Below are 18,264 nucleotides of genomic sequence, written 5' to 3'. Positions count from 1 at the left end.
TTTCCCTCCCCACTGCAGGGCCAGCGTGGGTGTCACAAGGCTGCCCAGGCAGCCGACAGCTCATCTGTCCTCACCCGTACCACACAAAACTGTCGTAGCTGCAGAGTTTGGCTCCTGTGACACAGGCCTCAGTTTCCCCTCCCACCAGCAGACAGATTGTCCCAGAGGGGGTAAAGTCCTTCCACTTGCCGTCTTGAGAAGCAGGAACCAGTCTGTCTGAGAGCCCTCAGTCTGTAACGCAGGTCCTCCTCGGTCTGGGAACCACATTGGCATGCAGGTGCACACACAGGTGTATGGCTGACTCAGTACGCAGACACAAGGGTGCTGATATATGCACCAAGACAGCATGCAGGCAGGCACATAAGCATGAGTGTGTGTGTGTGTCCTTTGTGCACACACACACAGGACATGTGCAGCTATGATCAGCCAAAGGGACCCATGCTGGTGTGTGGAGGAGTGGCAGGCATGCATGTCTGGGGCCTTGGTAAGGCAAGCAATTACCCACCCCCTCAATGCCATTTAAGCACATGTGTATTGCTCATACAAAACCAGCCACACAAAGAGTCCCTCCCCCTGCTTAGATCTGAGCTAAACCAATATCACCTTAGCCAAGACCAGGCTGGCTAGAGCTGTGCAAGATACCAGCAAGTAGGGGGTAGGAAGAGGCCGAAGGAATAGGTTTAAGGGGGCCCTGGTTCAGAGAGGTGCTGGCCTCACTCGGCCCTGCCCTTCCAAGACAGGCCAGGGTAGGCAGAAGGCTCATGGTTCCCCAAAACCCACAAGGTGACCCTGCAGTGGCCCTCTCCTGCTTCCCTGCTCCAGGGATGGCTTGGGCTGAGGCCCGGCTCCTACTCTCCCTGTGACGCACAGTGGGGAGGAGGTTCCCATCGCTGTGTCCCGTGTGTGTTAGTTGCCCTGTCCTCATGCTGGGCTGTCTGCCCACCACCCATTGAGGCCTCGTACTGGCAGGGATAGGACAAGGCCACAAAGATGCTGACAGCAGCACCTGGCTCCCCGCCCAGTTGCTCACCCAATCAAGGTGCAGGTGTGTAAGGGGTGGGGGTGGGGTCTCAGGGGTCAGACAGGCAAGACCATCCTCCCCTGATCCTCATGAGGGTGCTCCTCAATCACACAGACACACCTGGGAGGAAGGAGAGAGAAAACCACAGCAATGGTGAGCAGGGAGACAAATGGAGAGCCCTCCACAGAGGACTGGCCACAGGGCGAGGGGGATGAGTCTGGGCGTGACAGTGTGGCACAGGTACCCGCCGCCTACCCCCAAGGCTCAAGGGGACACTTGAGACTGGACTCAGCTAAGCCCCGAAACACATCTTAGAGCAAGTCAGAGGGAAGGGCAGCTGCCCAGAGCCTAAGATCATGACAGTGCTGAGTCCCTCGGGAGCCATGCAGCAACGCAAGCAAGACCACACCAATACGTGCAGCATTGGCAAAGAGCCGTCCAGCCGACTTCAGGCTGGATGATGTCCCTTCCCATGAATCCTTGGATGGAAAGGAAGGAGAACAGCCAGCAACACCAGTGGGCACCGGCTACTGGGGAGTAGAGGGTGTAGGTCAGAGCTGGTGATCGTCTGAGTCACCTGGGCAGTGCTCTTCTGTCTCGGGCTTAGCTTCAGTGGCCAGGTTGGCCAAGCTGGGGTTATGCCCTGACCTTCAAGGACTCAGAATCCTGGTATCTCCAAACTGAAACGATGAGCCCGGGCTCAGGTGGGTTCCAGGCTTCCCGTGAGGGAAACTGGGCCAGGATGAAAGAGGTAACACGGTCCGAGTCCTACATGGATGCAGGACCCAGGATGTCAAGCCCAAGGCCCCAGTGGGATCCTCTTCTTGGCAAGTCCTCACTCCCTGTAGTGCAGGCATTGGCCTGAACCCTGGTTCTCTCACACAAGAAGCTGAATGGAAGCACCCCACAGGCATGGCTGGGGCAACCCAGGCCTAGCAGTACAGCTGATGTGACTTCTATGGCATCAGCCTGTGGTGGTCTGGATGGGAATGGCCCACCCTGAGACTCTTGGGGAACCTCAGCCTTCTCTGAGCTCAGTTTCTTATGTGGCAAAATGATGAGTGCCCAGGTTTCCAGGACCCTCCAGACACAGTGGGGCATACCTGTTGTGTCAGTGAAGAGTCACCTCAGCCGTGCCAACCCAGGCTTCCACCCCCATGAGGACACCGCACAGCTCAAGGGACAAGGACAGGACATGGGAACGTGTGGTTCGTGTCCTGGTCACCCATGAGAGATGAGAAAATCAGTGGGGATGCATCACTTGTAGCAGTTCAGGCCTAGCAGATTCCTCTCGGGGCCAGGCTGGCCCAGCCTCCCCCAATGCCATCGTAATAACCACTCAAGACCACGCTGGTACTCTGGATGAGGAAAACGGGGATGCCTTAGGCCAGCCAGAGCTCCCAGCGCTCACCACCATTCCTTTCTAGAAGCTAGCACTGGGCCACCAGGCCACTACCCATGCTTCCGCCTTCAGGAACAAACCTGCCTACTTTCTGGAGCCAAGGCTTGGACCTCAGGATCGGACACTAGGGCTTGCTGCTGCCTTCATCATCCAGGTCTCTGCTCCTCCTCTATAGCGTGGGACATTGTGCCATCACCACTGAACTACCTGGTAAGTTACCTGGGTTTCAGGGGTGACGTGTCTGCCCCAAGGGAGACGGAAGTGTGCAGGCACTGGAAATAAGAGCTTCTGGGGTCAACACAGAGCTATGTGACACAGGCAGGCTCATTCCCTCTCTGGGCTCCAGTCTTTTCACCTCAACCCTGTGTGACGGATGCCTCCGCTAACAAGACTGGAAGGCTATTCTCAGGGCAGTGGGACGGACACACACTGACCATCTTGTGGGTTTCCTGACCCCCATTTACTGCCACCTAACAGAAGGAGCTGTCCCCAACTCCCCAACCCCCGGGAGGCTAACTTATCTGTCAATCAAGAAGTCCTTAGTTAAGACCACTGTGTGTCTCAACCTCAGAACCTTTGCACGTGAGTCTACCTGGTATCTACTTCCTCAGCATGCCACAGCCCCTCTGCCTTACCTTAGATCTCTCCTGAACGGCTCCCTACCTTCACCCCTGCTTTGTCCCCAAACCTGAGAGAACCCCCCTTGTTGCCCAGCCTAGCTTTTGCCCCCTTGCTGTACTCACCCATGACATCTGACTCTCCCCCCCCCACTCCCTCCCCCACCACCAGCACAGCACAGCCCGGCTCTGTCTTTCTCACTGGTGTAACCCCCAAGCTTGCTGCAGGCTCAGACACACCAGGTGCTGGGGTTGCCATGTGCAGGAGAGATGGGGAGTAGCAGCAGGAAGAGGGGCTAGAACCCCTGACTCCCTCGGGGCCAGGGTGTCAGAGGTCAGAGCTCACCACCAGTAGGCTCACCATGTGTCAGGAAATGCCCTGAGCCTCCTGACCTTATAACTCCTTACACTTCCCATTTCAGACAAAGAGACAGAGGCTCAGAGAGGCATAGCACTCTGCCCAAGGTCACACAGCCAGGAACCTAGGCCAGCCTGAGCGCATGTGTCCACCACAGGACTCTCAGTCGGTGCCTGTTGCTGTGTTCTCTCCATCTCTCCCTGAACCAGGGTGCCAGCTCTTTCCTGCCCTAGGTTCAGCCACTCCAGGTCACTCCTATAGTTGGGCTACCTGGAACCCAGCATCAAGGCCAGTGTCATCTGAGCCACCGCGTCTACCATGCTTTGCTTCTTATGCCTGCCTGCATGCGTCAATGTTGTCCTCACCTTGTCCTAGATGTCACCCCGGGCCCCGGGCCCCGTGTGTTCACTGCTGGACACCCTCAGATCATCCAGGACAGCTGGGGGCCATTCCATCTCCATCCCACCCGAGGTGCTGGGTTTCATCTACCCCGTTCAATCACGTCTCATTAATCTCAGCCCGCATGCCAGCTGCTCAGCGTCCCCAGGGAGCTGGCCTCGGCACCCACTCCGCATTACCCCACGCTGGGAGCAGTCATGGCTTGTGCCATGCCACCGGGAGCGCTGCAGCCACAGTCAGGCACCACGTCTCCAACACCCTGCAGGGGTTCTTCTGGTACCTGTCCTGCCGCTGTAGACACACTTGCCATCTCTGAGCTTTGGTGGGCCTCCAGAGCCTAGAAAGACCCACACACATTCGGAATATGGAGCTCTTGGCCAGAGACATAACCAAGAAGGAGCTGCCGTAATCGGAGCTGGCATGGAAGAGTCTTGGCAATGAGGCCATGAGGCCCGGTGGGTGGGGTCCTCAGGCAAAGCCTGCAGTCCAGGGCCTTTCGTCTCTGGGCCTCAGTTCCTGTTGAACTCAGAGAACAGCAGTGTGCACGGGTCTCTTGGGCTCTGCCACTGTCATCCCCCCTAGCTCATAGGTCTTCTACATCTCTGTGCCCAAGGCACCCCAGCACAAACCACAACTAATCCTCCACGCAGGAAGTCAAGGACCTCTATAAGGCCTTGGTCTTGGCTGCTGCCCACAGCCTGCCAGCGAGGCCCAGCCCTGGGTTGTAAGCGGTTCTGTAATACCTGACCTGGCCCAGCTCCTTCCCACCTGAGCCTCAATCAACTTAAGACGCCGGGCCCAAGGGCCCTTAGGTGCCCACCTCAAGGAAGCTCTGAAGGGGAGTCCATCCTAGCACTGACTCTTACAGAACCCCCCTACTCAGGGAACTGTCTTTGTTTTCCCCCCTCCTCATAACATCTCTCCTCCCCTGGACCCACCTCTGGGACTGACTCTACCCCCCACCACTGTACGCTACCCTCTCCCCACCTAGCCTCTCCTCCCCCCTTCTCTACTCATCCCTTCCCCACCAGCCTTTCCTCTCTCCCCACCTGGTCTCTTCCTCCTATCCTTCCTGACCTCTCCATCCCTGCTGCCCCTGCCCTCTCCTGCCTGGCTCTCCTCCCCCACTTGGCTCAGTGGCAGTCCCTGGGCGCTACTCACCGGTCTCCACTGGACCCGCTCTTGCACAGTGCCTGCGCGCGCACGCTGCCTCTGCCTGCATGGCCTCCATTCATTCATTCAATAAACATTTATGGAACACCTACTATGTACCAGGCACCGGCTAGGCCCACCCTCTCGGTTCTGCCTGCACAGCCTGCTCCTCCTCCAGGGTCCCAAGGGTGGGCATTTTCCTGCCTTCCAATATCCTTAGGCTTGTCCCTAGGCAGGGCACTGTAGCAGGGGACCTCTGGGGAGAGGCGGAGGCTCCAGGTCAGGGCATACAGCCCACTGGAGCAGCCTGGCCTGTCAGGGGAATACAGGGGCAGAAAAGGCATCCGTTGGGCCTGGGAGCTTCCTGGGAAGCAGCCTCTGGTCCTGCGCTGTTCCAGCCACCACTATACAGAGGCAGAGACTAGGCCTCCAGCTGCTATGCGGTGGCTTTCTCCTCCACGGCCCCAGGCTCTGACTCATGCAATGCCAAGGGGCCCTGCTTCATCTGGACAGTAATTAAATTTTGTTTTTAGCTAGCTGGCAATGTGGAAAGCTTGGGAGGCTTTTATCTTTAAAGCATTCCTGTTTCTGGAACCCAGTAGCACCCACAGACAGATGGGGTAGCGGTGGTACTATCCTCCCTGACTATCACCCTGACCCCTACCTGGGCACCGAAATTTACAAGGCAAACAAGTCAGGGACTCTCAAGAGTGGGGGCAGTCACGCCAGCTTGCACGGGGACCCACGGGCAGGCTGCTCCTGGCCCACATACTCAACCCTTGCCTCCGTCCCTACCCCCAGTGATTCTGGGTCTCAGAACTCTAGGACGTTAGCAGCATGGGTCTGTCAGTTTGGGAGTCTCCAATGATGAGTCTAGGGTTGTGGCTCTTTGGTCCCACCAGTCTGCAGCTTTTAGGTCTGGGCTATGAGTCGTCCATTCTCCAGGACTTTCAACTGCCCTAGCCTCCCTGGGCCTCCCCTTGGCTTTCAGCAGGGGAATCCTCAGAGTTTCCCATACCTGCTGCCCCTCCGTGCACCCCCAACTTCTTGCCTGCCCTCCAACAATGCTACCTAGATCTCTGGGTCACACTGGGAGTTCCAGCTGACTTTCCAGAATAAGCCCTCTTTCCTGCCCCCTGGCCTCTGCTGAGTTCCTAGTCAAGGTTGCATGGACATCAAGCCCAAGGCTGACTCCTGAACCAAGTTTGAACCAAATGTATGCGGGGTCCTGAGCAGCCAGACTTCAGGATACTATGCCATGACTCACTGCCTCTCACCTGCCTCTCCCAGGCCCCAGCACCCAAGGTCCCTGATACACACCTCCCCACCAAGGCTGGGCTGAGGATTCCTCCCAGGGCTGAGCCAGCTGTCTGGATCCTTCCTACCTCCAAGCAGGTGGTCGCAAACACCAGCATGGGGGCCACCCAAGATCATGTGGAACGCCCTCTCCTGGCCCTGAGGGCAGTTGTTCTGGGGGCTGGGGGCCAGACTGAAGGCTGCCTTGGAGGCCGCAGGGGGCCTGCAGCTGCAGCCCAGAGAACAAGGAGGCTCTGTCCGCACCCAGGGCCCCCGGAAACACCACTGGGGGAGGGCCACCCGTGACCGCGGTGATGCCTAAAACCATGGAGGCTCCTGTGTCTACCCCACTCAGTGGGTCCTGTCTTCCTGGCTGTCCTGGAAGTTGAGGGTTGTACTCAGATGACATGGGGCCCTGACATCTATCTCACCCACTGGTCCTGGCAAACTACCTTCCTGTGTGTTTCCTCTGCTGGAAAAAAGAGAGAGAGAGAGACCGGAAGGGCTCTGGCTATAGGTAACAGCTAGGGGGAGCAGGGTCTGGCACATAGTAACTGCTCAATAAAGTTAACTGCTCTGGAAGGTTCCAGCAACTGGCTCCAGGAGCACAGTGCCAGCTGGCAAGTTGACCTTATCACCTCCATGCTGGCAGTGGCTATGCAGAGGCTGCGGCCTGGTCCCTGCCCTGCTCTTTCCTTTGGTCCTGAGAGCCCAGTACCCCTCTCTGCCTCTCTCCCTGGACCCTCAAAGACCATTTCCCACCCCAGCCTCAGCCTATACCCAGCCTCGGTTTCTCTCCCATTGCCAGAGCACAATGGCTGTTATAATTAACGGATTATCTCAGCGCGACAGCTGTGCCCCTTTGAAAATTAGGTTGAATAACAAGATCCTGATGTATGGTAATTTCCTCTCCTCGCCCAGCCCTGTTACGCATGCAAATATTTTACTCCACTCCCAAACACCTTCCCTTCACTGCAGCTTCCCCTTCCTAGGACTGTGAGCAAGGGTTCTGCCTTCCCTGCCCCTCCCGGCTCTCCTGCCACCCATGACTTGGCATTCATTATGCCTCCCTCTGGGGAAACACAGCCATCCCAGCCTGAGGACCCGCATGGCTGCCTTTCCCTGTGCCCCTATTCCTCAGAACCCTTCCTGGGGTCCCATGCCAGCTCAGCTGCTCTCAAGCCTACTTGCAGTCCCAGAGCACATCTTGGTCCTCTCCGTGGTTCCTATAGACGGCTTTGTGCTGCCCACCATCACCTAACCCCCCCATCCCTGTTCCAGCTGCCTGTCTCCTCCCTGCCACCTAGAAGGACCCTCTTCCCCCCTCACACCCTGTCTGGCTTCTCTCTACTTCCCACCCTAGAGAAATGTGTGCCCACCAGCTCCACTGGGCCTGCTGAGTTCTGCTCCTTCAGCATCCTCTCTGGTCTGCCTTCAGGCTTAGCAACCTATTACAGCTATCCTCCATCTGGCAGAGGGAGAACTTGCTAGAACATAAATCTGAGCATGGCTTCCCCTAACAGAAAGGCTTCCCAAGCTCCTGGATGATCTGGGGAAATTCCAGCACACCTACAGCCCAGCCCCCGTGGTTCCTTGGGAGCCCGGAAACTGCTCTCCTCACCTGGTTGGGGTGCCCCTTGTAGGTCCCTATAGCCCCTGGGCTTTGTCCTTCTCCAGTTCTACTAGGATCCTAACCGCCACTCGCTTTTCCCCTTAGACTCAGTTCTCCAAGGAAGGCCCAAGTCTGAGCCTCCCCACCAACCCAGCCAACACCAGGCCTCAGTAGATGCTCAATAAATATCTCCCGCTGCTAAGTGGATAGGAAAGCCAGCCCTCCCCCAAACAAAGAAACCGAGGCTCAGAGTGGCTAATGGTCTCCTACCATCACACAGTCATGCCAGGCAACACCAGGACTTGAACCCAGATCCAAGGTCTGAGTCCTTCTCCCTCCCTGATGAGGCTGTTTGGGAGCAGCTCCTCCACAGTCAGGAGTGGGGCAGCGTCAGCATCTCCAAAGCCTCAGCTGCCACTAAAGAGACTGGATCTCAGCACGGGCTGTCCCTCCCTGCATCTAACCTTGGATCCAAGCCTCAGGGTACTCACTCGTGAAGCAAGGAAGGAGCCACCTCTACTAGGCTGGTCTCTAAGGATGGCTGCCAAGCCCACAGTCTAACTAGAGGCTTCTGGGTGTCTTCCTGCCATGGCTCTTGGGAATACCTCGGGACGTTGATATAGACAGGATGGGAGAAGTCACACAGCGCAGACCCCTTCAACGAGAGGTAATGGTAGGAGCATAGGCAGGTGGGGGCCAGATCAGACCTTGGACTAGAAGCTTCCCCCTCTGGGCCCAGTGTGCTAGCTTGGGAGCTGGGCCCATGAATACCCACCTCCGGGGCAGTAGTAAAGACTAACAGAGATGTGCCCAGCACAGCAGAGATGCCACACTAACTACGTGGCTGCTGGTTCTAGAGGAATTCCAAGGACAGGAGGAGGAGAAGGGTGAGGCCAAGCAAGATGCATTCCTGACTCCCTCAACATCCTGGCAAGACTGCCACTGCCCCCACACAGAGCTCACACCCTCAAACCTCACCTTCTCTGAGCTCACATCCTGCTGTGTCTTTTGCTAGCCCCCCATGTCCTCCAGGTCTTTGTCCATGGTGTTCCTGAGCCTGGGGAGCTGTTCCCCCCACCCACATACACACCCTGGGGCCAGAACTTTGCCCCTTCTCTGAGGAGCCTGCAGGAGAAGGATGGCCTCCCTGTTCTACCCCACCCCCAATGAGTGGCCCATGGATTCCTGGAAAAGCCTCACCCCACTTTGCCCTCCCATGTTACCGGTGGGGAAACTGAAGCATAGACAGACAGTAGCCCTCCCATGGTGCACTCGAACCCCAGGTTCTGCTGCTCAACCCTCCATGGGGCTGAACTATCTTGGTACCCGAACTATCTGAGAATGGGACCCCACTTTCTTCTCTGTGCTCCCCAGTGCCTAGCCTAAGGCCTGGCGCATAGTAGGCACTCAGTAAATGTCTGTTGAATTGAATTGCACTCAGGGCGGCCAGTCGTCTCTGCTCTGGAAGAGAAGCATAAAGTTAGTGGAGCTGTTTCCATGGCAACCAGGGACTGGACCACACCGTTGGGGGAGGAGTTCAGTCACCCCCCCCCAAACACACACACACCAAGGACCCCATGGGCCCTGGAGAGGCTCCTGGGGAGAGGGAACATTCAGACTTAGGTGAGTCTGAGTTCAAGTCATGCTTGCCCCTAGGGCCTCGTAGGTCCCATCTAGAGGTGACACTTTGGTCCCTCCAAGCACGTGACAAGGACCGCAAGAGATGTAGAAGGCATGCACGTAGTGGCCTCCAGCTTAGGAGCTGTGAGTGCTTCGCACCTGATGCCTATAAACTGCCTGGGAATCATGCCCATTCTACAGCTGTGAGGACTGAGGCCTGGGAGCTGCCCTGTGGGGCTGCCCTGGATCCATGCTGTATAGGCAGTCTCCCTGTAGAGCTGGAAGAAGCAAGGCACGACAATTCTCAGACAAAGATACCAACCCCCCAAACCCGCCGAGGGTGGCCCCAGCCCAGCCCAAGCAGCTAAAGACTGTGCAAGCCAAGGACCCAGCAGGAACTCCCAGGCGCAGAAGGGTGAGGTGAGAAGGGGGCTCACCCCTGTTTGCCTCTCCCCAGGGGGTGAGCTCAGATACAGCAGCCCCCCCAGAGGGTTCAAAGCAGTCCTCAGATCCCAGGCTGCCAAAGCCTGAGCAGGCCCAGAGTTAATATAGATCAGTGGGGTCTATAAATACACAGCTAAGTGGGCCCCACAGGGCCCCAACCCCAGCCCAGCCCCATAGCTGCCTTCCTTCTGGGCTTTGGTTTCCATGTCTGTCCCAGCAAGCTACACCAGGACAGGGACCACCAAGGTCAACCTTTCTACCCTAGCAGGACTGGCCGGGAGAGGCCCTTGGGGCCAAGGCCAGAGCCCCCAGGAAGCAGAAGAGAGAAATAAGGCTTCCCTGGCCTCCTCGCTCTCTCAAAGCCAAAGGTGTCCAGGCTTTGACTCGCTCATTGCCTAGCAGTGTGCAGCCATAGTGAAAGAGGCCTGGGGACCAGAGCTCTGGTCCTCTCTCCAGCAGCCTTTACAGCCAGGAGTCACAAGGGCTAGTCCGGGTGGGCCAAGTCCTGGGCTACCCTTTGTCCTCTGGGTCCACCCCGACTTCGTGAGGAGGAGGCAGGGCTTTATAGGGAATGAAGCCAAGGGGACGGTCTGAACCACCCTACAAAACCCAGGGTGCAACAGTACCCAGTGTGGCCTCCATGCCCCTCTGGATTCAAAGGATGAAAAAGGCTCCACTGGCTCATGCCAAGGGCCCCGTCCCCACAGGCAGACGTGGGTCAGGGAAGGAGATGCACCTCCTGGCACTAGGTCCTGCATGCTCAGGATATCAGCCACACTAACAGGAATATTTGAAGGGGAAAACAAGCAAGGCCGAGCAGGAATCGCAAAGTCCACACCCACCGCTTCTGGGATCTGCGACAAATGTATACGAACTCATAAACATGGTTCTGAGTAGCAATGGCTACAGAGTCTAGGAGTCACGCATGGGGAAGGAGCAGGGTCTCACGGAAATCTCAACGCAGATGGACGGACTCACACAGCAGACAGAAAAGCTGAGGAGCCCAAAGACTATCTCACGGCCCCTCATTCCCTAGGCCCAGACACTGAAGGCCCTTCTGGGTTCTGTCTTCATGTACCCTGAGTCACAGGATGGCAGTGCAAGCCTGCCTCTCACTCTCTACCCCTTGCTGCCAGCAGCCTGGACAGTAACCAGACCTCTCTGGACCTAGGCATTTCGGCATCCCCAAGGCCTCCTCAGCCCCATGCAGCTGCTACAAGAAGCAAAGTGTAGACAGAGGGCCCCTGCCTGTTTATAAACTGTGAAGTGCTGTTCTTCTCTGGTTTCTGTAATCTAGTCTACAGTCTGTAATCCAGCCTAATAAATCCTAAGCTTTTCCCCTTGCTCAGGTTTGAACCCAGGGCCTCACAGGTGCCTGCTTATCTCCCCTCACAAAATCCTGTATCAGTTTGGATCAGCTAGGCCCCTAAGCCTGCTTCAGCCCACAAGACTTGCCTCAATTGGTCTTCTGGATCCTGGGAGCCAGTCACTAGTGTGTTTGCTTGTCTCATCCTACATCAAAGATGGGGAGACCCCCAAAGGTTAACTAACTTGCTCAAGCCAACTGTGCAAGACCGTGAGACGGCTTGGCCACGCCTTTGCGGGCCTGCCTGGGGGTCTCCAGTGCTCTGGCCACTGCGGTCCCCCAGTTCGCTCATGCCCACCTGCTCCCAGATGTGTGCAATATTCATGTTTCCGCCAGCAACAGCTCGGCACCTCCTCTCCAAGGCCTTCGGGAGCCCCATTAATCATCCAGACACACCTGCATATTCATTAACTTCTGAATTAATACAGGGTCCTTTATTACCTCGGGCCTGCTGCCTGCATTAGAGACACTTCGACTTCATTCATTATTAAACTCCCCTGATAAATGATCACATCTCTTCTTCACAAAGGAGGGGCACAGCACCCAGACCCTCCCCCCCCCCCCCAGCCAACAGGTCTGCTCTCATCACCAGCTGTTGTGTGACCTTGAACAAAGCCCTTACCCTCTCTGGGCTTCCCACCTGTTGACCAGGTAGAATCAGACGAGGTCAGTCTCCACTGGCCAGCTTGGTCAAGGTGGTCCTGCCCCACCCTTTGCGCCTGCTCTGTCAGTTTCTTGGAGGCACTCCTTTTCTGTTTTCTAGAAATGGAGAGACCCTGCCGATCACCCACAGTGGGCTGTCACATAATAATAAGGGCATAAATAATGATATCCCGCAGCACCTCCTGAGCCCTTCCCAGCCCCGGGTCTTATGCTAAGCCCGGCACTGTCCCTAGCCTCACAACAACATATACTTTTCATGATGTGGGGAGGCAGATGTGGGATGACAGGGGCCAGCGAGGTCAAGGTCGTCTCGGCAGAAAGGCCAGAGCTGGCTGTGAGCCCAGGTCTCCACAAACCACCTGGTTCCGGCCTGATCCATCCAGTGCCTCCCTCCCTGCCAATTCCTTCCACATCCACACTTTTGCCGGAGCTGCATGTCCACTGGCTCCCCAGCAGACATCACATTAGTCTCCATTATGCCCAGTGCCCAGAGAACCCTCCAATGAAGCGTGAGGATATCTCAGTCTATGTCTCCCCCGCCCCACTGGCTACACCCACTTTCTGCCTCCACTGTGCGTGCACCCCAGGCGTCTCCAGGCTGGGGGTTCACCAACATCAGCGGGGCCAGCTGTCCTCCCCCCACTCCCGCCCCAAACTGAGATGCAGCCTGAAGCTTTGCTCCCATCCTCTGGCTGTATCGCCATGGGCAACTTCCCAAACCTCTGGTGCCTCCGCTCCACCATCATCCTCATGCATGGCTTTCACCTCTCCCTCGTCTCTCATCCCCAATCTGTCTTGACACCTGCCCAGGCCTCACACCTGCTGTCCCGCCATTCAAACCAGAAGCAGCCCTTAGGTAGATAGCAGCAAAACCGCCAGCATCCCCTGTCTCTTCCCCTCCCTCTGCTGGGCTGCCCAAGGACCACCCATCATGGCCTCAGAGCTGTCTCAGGTCTCGGGTTGAAGCCAGGAGCTATCCTGAAGGTCACAGCTCCCCTCCCCCACATTGCAAACAGACCCAACCCATAGCTCCAGTAACAGGCAGCTCTGTTTCCTGGGGTCATTTCACGGGCCATCCCCTGCCAACAGATCCCCGCTTAACCAGAGACCGCTTCTCAGACGAGACAAGGTCCAGAAAGACAAAGTGGCCTAGCCAGGACAGCAGCCACAGGATGCAAGCCCTGCCCTGTAAGAATCTGGTTATAAGATCAAAACCAGGCCCTGACCACACACCGTATCATTCAGTCACTCGCACCCTAAGGGGTGGGCCTGGTTGCTCTACCCATTGCAGAGATGAGGAAAGAGGCCCAGAGCAGTGAAGTCACTTGTCCAAGGACACACAGCTAAGAACAGGAACAGGAACAAAGGGGACAAAGTTGGACCTCTGCTCAGCTTGCTGGTTGGCGGAAGGGGAGGTCGTCAAGCATACAACAGCAGAGACCTGAGCATGGCCTCCCTCAGCAGACATCAGCTTTTTCCTTCTGTGAGTGCAGGGCAAGACAGACTTGCCCGGGGACACTTCATAAAAGAGACCTTCTCCACCCACTCGCCACAGACCCTAAGCTACAACAGTGGAAGGAATAGGGGAAAAGCATGTAGACCATCGCCGAGGGATGGGGGACTCAGGGAATCAGTGACAAGGAGCTCATGGGACAGGCAGGGCACAGGCCCTGCACCACAGGGCCACCAGGAGGCTAGAAGAGAGTCAGGAGCCGGTGAATCTGAGAAGTTAGGTACCTCAGAGGCAGACAGTCCACAGGAAACAGTACCTGCCAAGCTCAGCAGCCGCCTGGCCGAGGACATGGACAAACAGAAGAGAGGAGGAGAAAGCAGGAGCTTAGAACGCCTGTGAGGCCCAGGCAAATCAAAACCCTCACAAACACGCCCAAGTTTGGGAGTCTAAAGATACCTTCCCGGAAGTTATTCTGTAAAGAATCCTAAGTCCTCTTGTGAAAAGCCACCATTTCAGACTGGGTTTGGATAAAGCAAGGTGGCCCTCCTGGCTTCCTGGGTGCATCTGTGTTGTACCCCCCGCCGTGACCACTACAGAGGTGGTGGGTGCAGCTGTAGCTCCCCAGCCCCCAGCACAAGGCAGGTATACAGTAGGTGGTCAGTAAATGCAGCAGCCAACGCCAACTGTCAGCGCTCGTGTCTCCAAGTCCAAGATCAGGTAGCAGGCACTTTCTGCAGCCGTCTTCAGACCTGAGGAACCTCAGGGAAGGTCAGAGCCATCAGTGGCCACAACCCTGAGGGGAGAAAACTGGAGCCAGAGAAGGCGATGGCCTGGACCAAGGCATCAGCACACACCCCATCGCCTTCTACCTAGGCTCAATGACCGCTGCAGGTCCCCAGGTCCCTCAGCAGCACAGCACCTTCCTCTGCCCCCTCCTCTCCGTGGTCTGACATGTGCCATTCTCCAAGCCCAGGGGTTCTCGACCTTCTTAACACTGAGACCCTTCATGCTGTGGCGACCCCAGCCATAAAATTATTTTTGTTGCTACTTCATGACAGTAATCTTGCTACTGCTCTGAATCGTCACTCAAATATCTGATATGTGACCCCTGTCAGGCCAGGTGAGTACAAAGGGACAGGGAAAGGGAAGGGTGTGGACAGAGCCTCTGATGTGAGCCTTGTCGGCCATAGGCAGCTGACACAGCTGCCCTCTTCTCCATGGGCCCCCACTTATGCACAGGCAAGCAGCTGGCCTAGCGCTAACCCTTGCCTGCATCTGCTTCCAAGAGGCACCAGGGCCTCTGGTCGGAGAGGGAAAGAAGACCCAGTTGCATCCTGGGAGCCACGGGCTCCAGGGCAAGGACAACAAGCAGGCCCCTGAAGCCTGGACCCACACTCTTCTGAAGTCCCCAGCTGTGTGACCTTGGGCTGCCTGTGCGGCTTCTCAGAGCTGGCTTCCTCGTGGGTCTCTAGGGATAAAATGTTAGATGAGATCAGAGCAGCACGCACTGCGGAGCACCTCGTGAATCAGGCCCTTTCAGGGTCCTCATCACAAAAGCCTGCTCAGAGCCCAGCCGCCGGAACTGGGGCACCAGACCTGTTTGCCTGTGCAATGCCGCGCACGGTGACTTCGAGCCTTGCACAATGACCTTGCTCTACAGGTTCCCTCTGACTGCCCTTGCCTTTCACCCTTCAAAGGCAGCTGGGACGCTCGGCTCCTAGCCCAACAGTTTGTGCCTGTGAGCTGTCCAACCAGCAGCTGCTCCAACCACCGACTGCAGCTCCTTCCACCTGGAAAGCAAGCCCTCATCTTTCCTGGATCTAACCCACATTCCCTCCCTGTGTGCCATGCCACCTAACAGTTACGCGGACAGCTACAGCAGCTGCCCCCTCCTGACCGCCAACCTCAGCCTATCTCCCCTCAGCCACCTGACCCCATCCCTGGCTCCCTGGGGATCTGACAAGCCCCCGTGACTTGAACCAGGAAGAACTGCATGCTCTCAGCACAAGCTTCTTCCTGGCACACAAAGAGGAGCACACACACATATACACATATGTTTATTACCATGAATACATGTATACATGCCACACAAACATAGACATGCAAGCCTGTGTGTGCTGCGCTCATGTATATGCGTACCCATGTACATAGACATGCAAGCCTGTGTGTGCTGTACACATGCATATGCGTACCCATGTACACATACATGTCACACATGTACAGGTATGCCACCTACACATGTGCTCACCTCTACCTACAGGAACACCATCTCCCCTCTCTTGCTTTGACCCCTCTCCTGACCCTGTCCCTCCCGACCATTCTCCTTCTCTTCCTCTCCTCTGCTTTTCCCATGGTTGTTTGGTCCTGAAACACCACACCAACAGCTCAGCTCAGCATGCCTGCCATGTTCCCCACTGCTAGAAGACCCTGAATCCAGGCTTCTCCCGGGAACTTCCTCAGGCTTCCCTCCTGTCCCTAACCCTAGGATCTTTTCGCACCTCTTGGCCTACCCAGAGAATCCTACAGTCCAATGGCGACCTTGCCCCATTGTGCTGGTAACTGCTATTTCCCACCAGGGACTCCAAGCCACCTCCTCCAGGAAGTCCTCCAGCCCGACAGGTACCAGTCAGTCCGGAAGGCTTGGTCTCTGAGTCTGCCCTCGTCCTTGGCCTTGAGACTCCTAGTCTCACAGGCTGTGTCACTCGGTCTCCAGACCCAGCTCCCTGCACTATCTCCTTCCACATAGAACCCCCATAGCTGTGTCTCTCATGCTGCCCTAAGCTTTGAGGGGGCTTCTCGGTCTACAGTGAGCATCTTAGCCATCATTTCCTCCGTCCCCGGGAGCCCCCAGAGTCACACACCCAAGCTCCTGCCCTGCCCTTGGAGCCACTGGCTAAAATAAAAACCTACTCCCATCTAGATTCATTACCTCACCTTTCCCTGGTCCCAGTCACCCCCAAGGCCTTCCTTGGCAGAGCAAAAATATAAGGGTTTAAAGACACTACTGAATCCTCAAAGAAGCCCCGGGGTACAGATAGGGAAACTGAGGCAGAGAAGCATTCTTTCAAGTGCTCAGAGCAAGTCACTGAGGACCAGGACTGCCTCCCTGCCTACTAAAGCTAGACCCTGGGGGTGTGGGGCAGCACCCAGCAGGTCCCTGACAGGCACATGGAAGGAAGGGTGGGGAGGGCAGGGATGGTAAGAGGGGAGGGTCATTGGCCTCCCTGGCCAGCAACCTTGACCTATCCCCAGGGGGCCCCCATGTGGAAACCCAGAGGAAGGCCCATGGTTGGCTGGCACTGGCAGGAACGCTGCTTTCTCCCTCCCTGGAGACCTGGGCTCTTGAGACTGAACCCCCTGGACAGGTCAGGGCCTCTGGTGATAAAGTCTGAGCTGCCCTCAGCCCAGAGGCACCAGAAATGACTCTAACTTTTGAGTGGCTATCATTTCACAGACTTTCAGGAAAGTGAGGCCCACGGTCCTGTCACATCTCCCCAAAAGGGCCCAGTGTCCTGTTCCTCTGGGGCTGCCCCTGGAAGAAAGAACACCCATTCGTGGGAAGCCATGAGCCTCACACCTAACCAGAGCAGATGGCAGAGAGGGCTGGCTGCAAAACCACCGTCTCCCTCTACCTTGCCCATCTCTAGGCCTGTCACCATGGCTTCCAGCCGCTACCTGGCTTCTTCCTATCTTGAGACGATCCAGTGAGGGCTAAGACTGAGTCGCTCTCAACTCATAAACCACCATACTTGCAAGGAACAAGTATGGTGGTTCCAAAAGCAAAAGTCCTCGTGGTAAGTCACTCCTGGCTTCAGTCTGCTCCTCCGGGCCCTATTCTAGGCCACACCTTGGAGCAGGAGTGAGGGACCCATAGAGAACAGACAGGCATGGTGCTACCCTGAAGAAGCTCACAGCTTCTGGGGAGACCTGCAGGAGACCAGACACTGTGAGTGGGACATGACGGGTGGGGGGATGGGAGTGGGGGTGGGGTTATGGCACCTTGGGCTTCAGGACAGCACCCTAGACCAGGCCAGAATGAGGCTCCAGAGCAAGGGTCACCTTCTTCTCCAGCTCACAGAAGACAAAGGTTGCAGAAGACATGAATCAGCTAGCAAAGGAGGGAGGGGGGCATGGTTGTCCGACAAGCCAGTGTCATCTATACGTTCTTCACAGAGCTAGGAGGTGTGCACTGTCATTGCCCCCATTCTAAAGATGAGGAAACTGAGGCTCAGAGACCTCAAGCTACCACCTCAGACCCTTTCGCTCGCAGGCAGCAAAGCTGGTGGCCTATAGGCTTTTCCTCTATGTCCTAGGGTCTCTAAAGTGGCTGGTGACAGTTACCAGAACATACTCTCTGATCTAAGGGCCAAGTCACTGCTGGTGGCATCGAAGCCAAAGGCTTGCAGAACCAGCAGAGCAGGAGGAGGTCCAGCCACAGTGAGGGAGTACCAGGCCCAATGGGTACTCGGAAGCCGTGGCCACACCTGAAATCAGTCAAAGCAAGCCAGCACTGGGCAAGAGCACAGACCAGCCTTACCCGGAGGCACAGGGAGGGTGTTTCTGTGTCCCTGTGTCCCCTTGACACATGCAAACAAGGGGTATGCATTTCTGAGCACTTAACTTGCCTAATGTTAACAAGCTCCTAAAAAATCAAATATCTTTCCTTAGCCCCACAACACCCTGAGTCTGTTTAATATAGTTTCTCCTCCCTCCCCCAGCATCCGCGAGCGACAGTGAGAGACATGTTAAGCTGCAGACTCCAGTGTTTCCCTGCCAAGTGGGTCTGCCATTCCCTCCCCAGCCCCTGCCCTGGGAGGGTACAGGGGAGAACCCTCCCAACACACACACACACACACACACA

General features: G+C 56.5%; 1 protein-coding gene across 7 annotated transcripts in view; it reads right to left on the bottom strand.

The window, feature by feature from the left end:
* The window catches only part of Elfn2 (extracellular leucine rich repeat and fibronectin type III domain containing 2), a 50,300-nt gene that overhangs the window by 8,741 nt on the left and 23,295 nt on the right, over positions 1 to 18,264 (bottom strand). For 3 of the 7 annotated variants that reach the window (XM_005354234.3, XM_026782616.1, XM_026782615.1), the window contains exon 2: positions 4,959 to 9,318. The exons of 3 other annotated variants lie outside the window; for them this stretch is intronic. The gene's annotated coding sequence lies outside the window, so the exon portion shown is untranslated. Of the gene's footprint in view, positions 1 to 4,958; positions 9,319 to 9,636; positions 9,960 to 18,264 lie in introns of those variants that run through there. One more of the 7 variants, XM_013348790.2, reaches the window with a different exon arrangement.

The sequence above is a fragment of the Microtus ochrogaster genome, chromosome 15 (genome assembly GCF_000317375.1).
Source record: "Microtus ochrogaster isolate Prairie Vole_2 chromosome 15, MicOch1.0, whole genome shotgun sequence".
In the NCBI taxonomy this organism is placed as follows: Eukaryota; Metazoa; Chordata; class Mammalia; order Rodentia; family Cricetidae; genus Microtus; species Microtus ochrogaster.
Note: the sequence above shows the minus strand (reverse complement) of the source record. Positions and strands in the feature narration are given on the sequence as shown.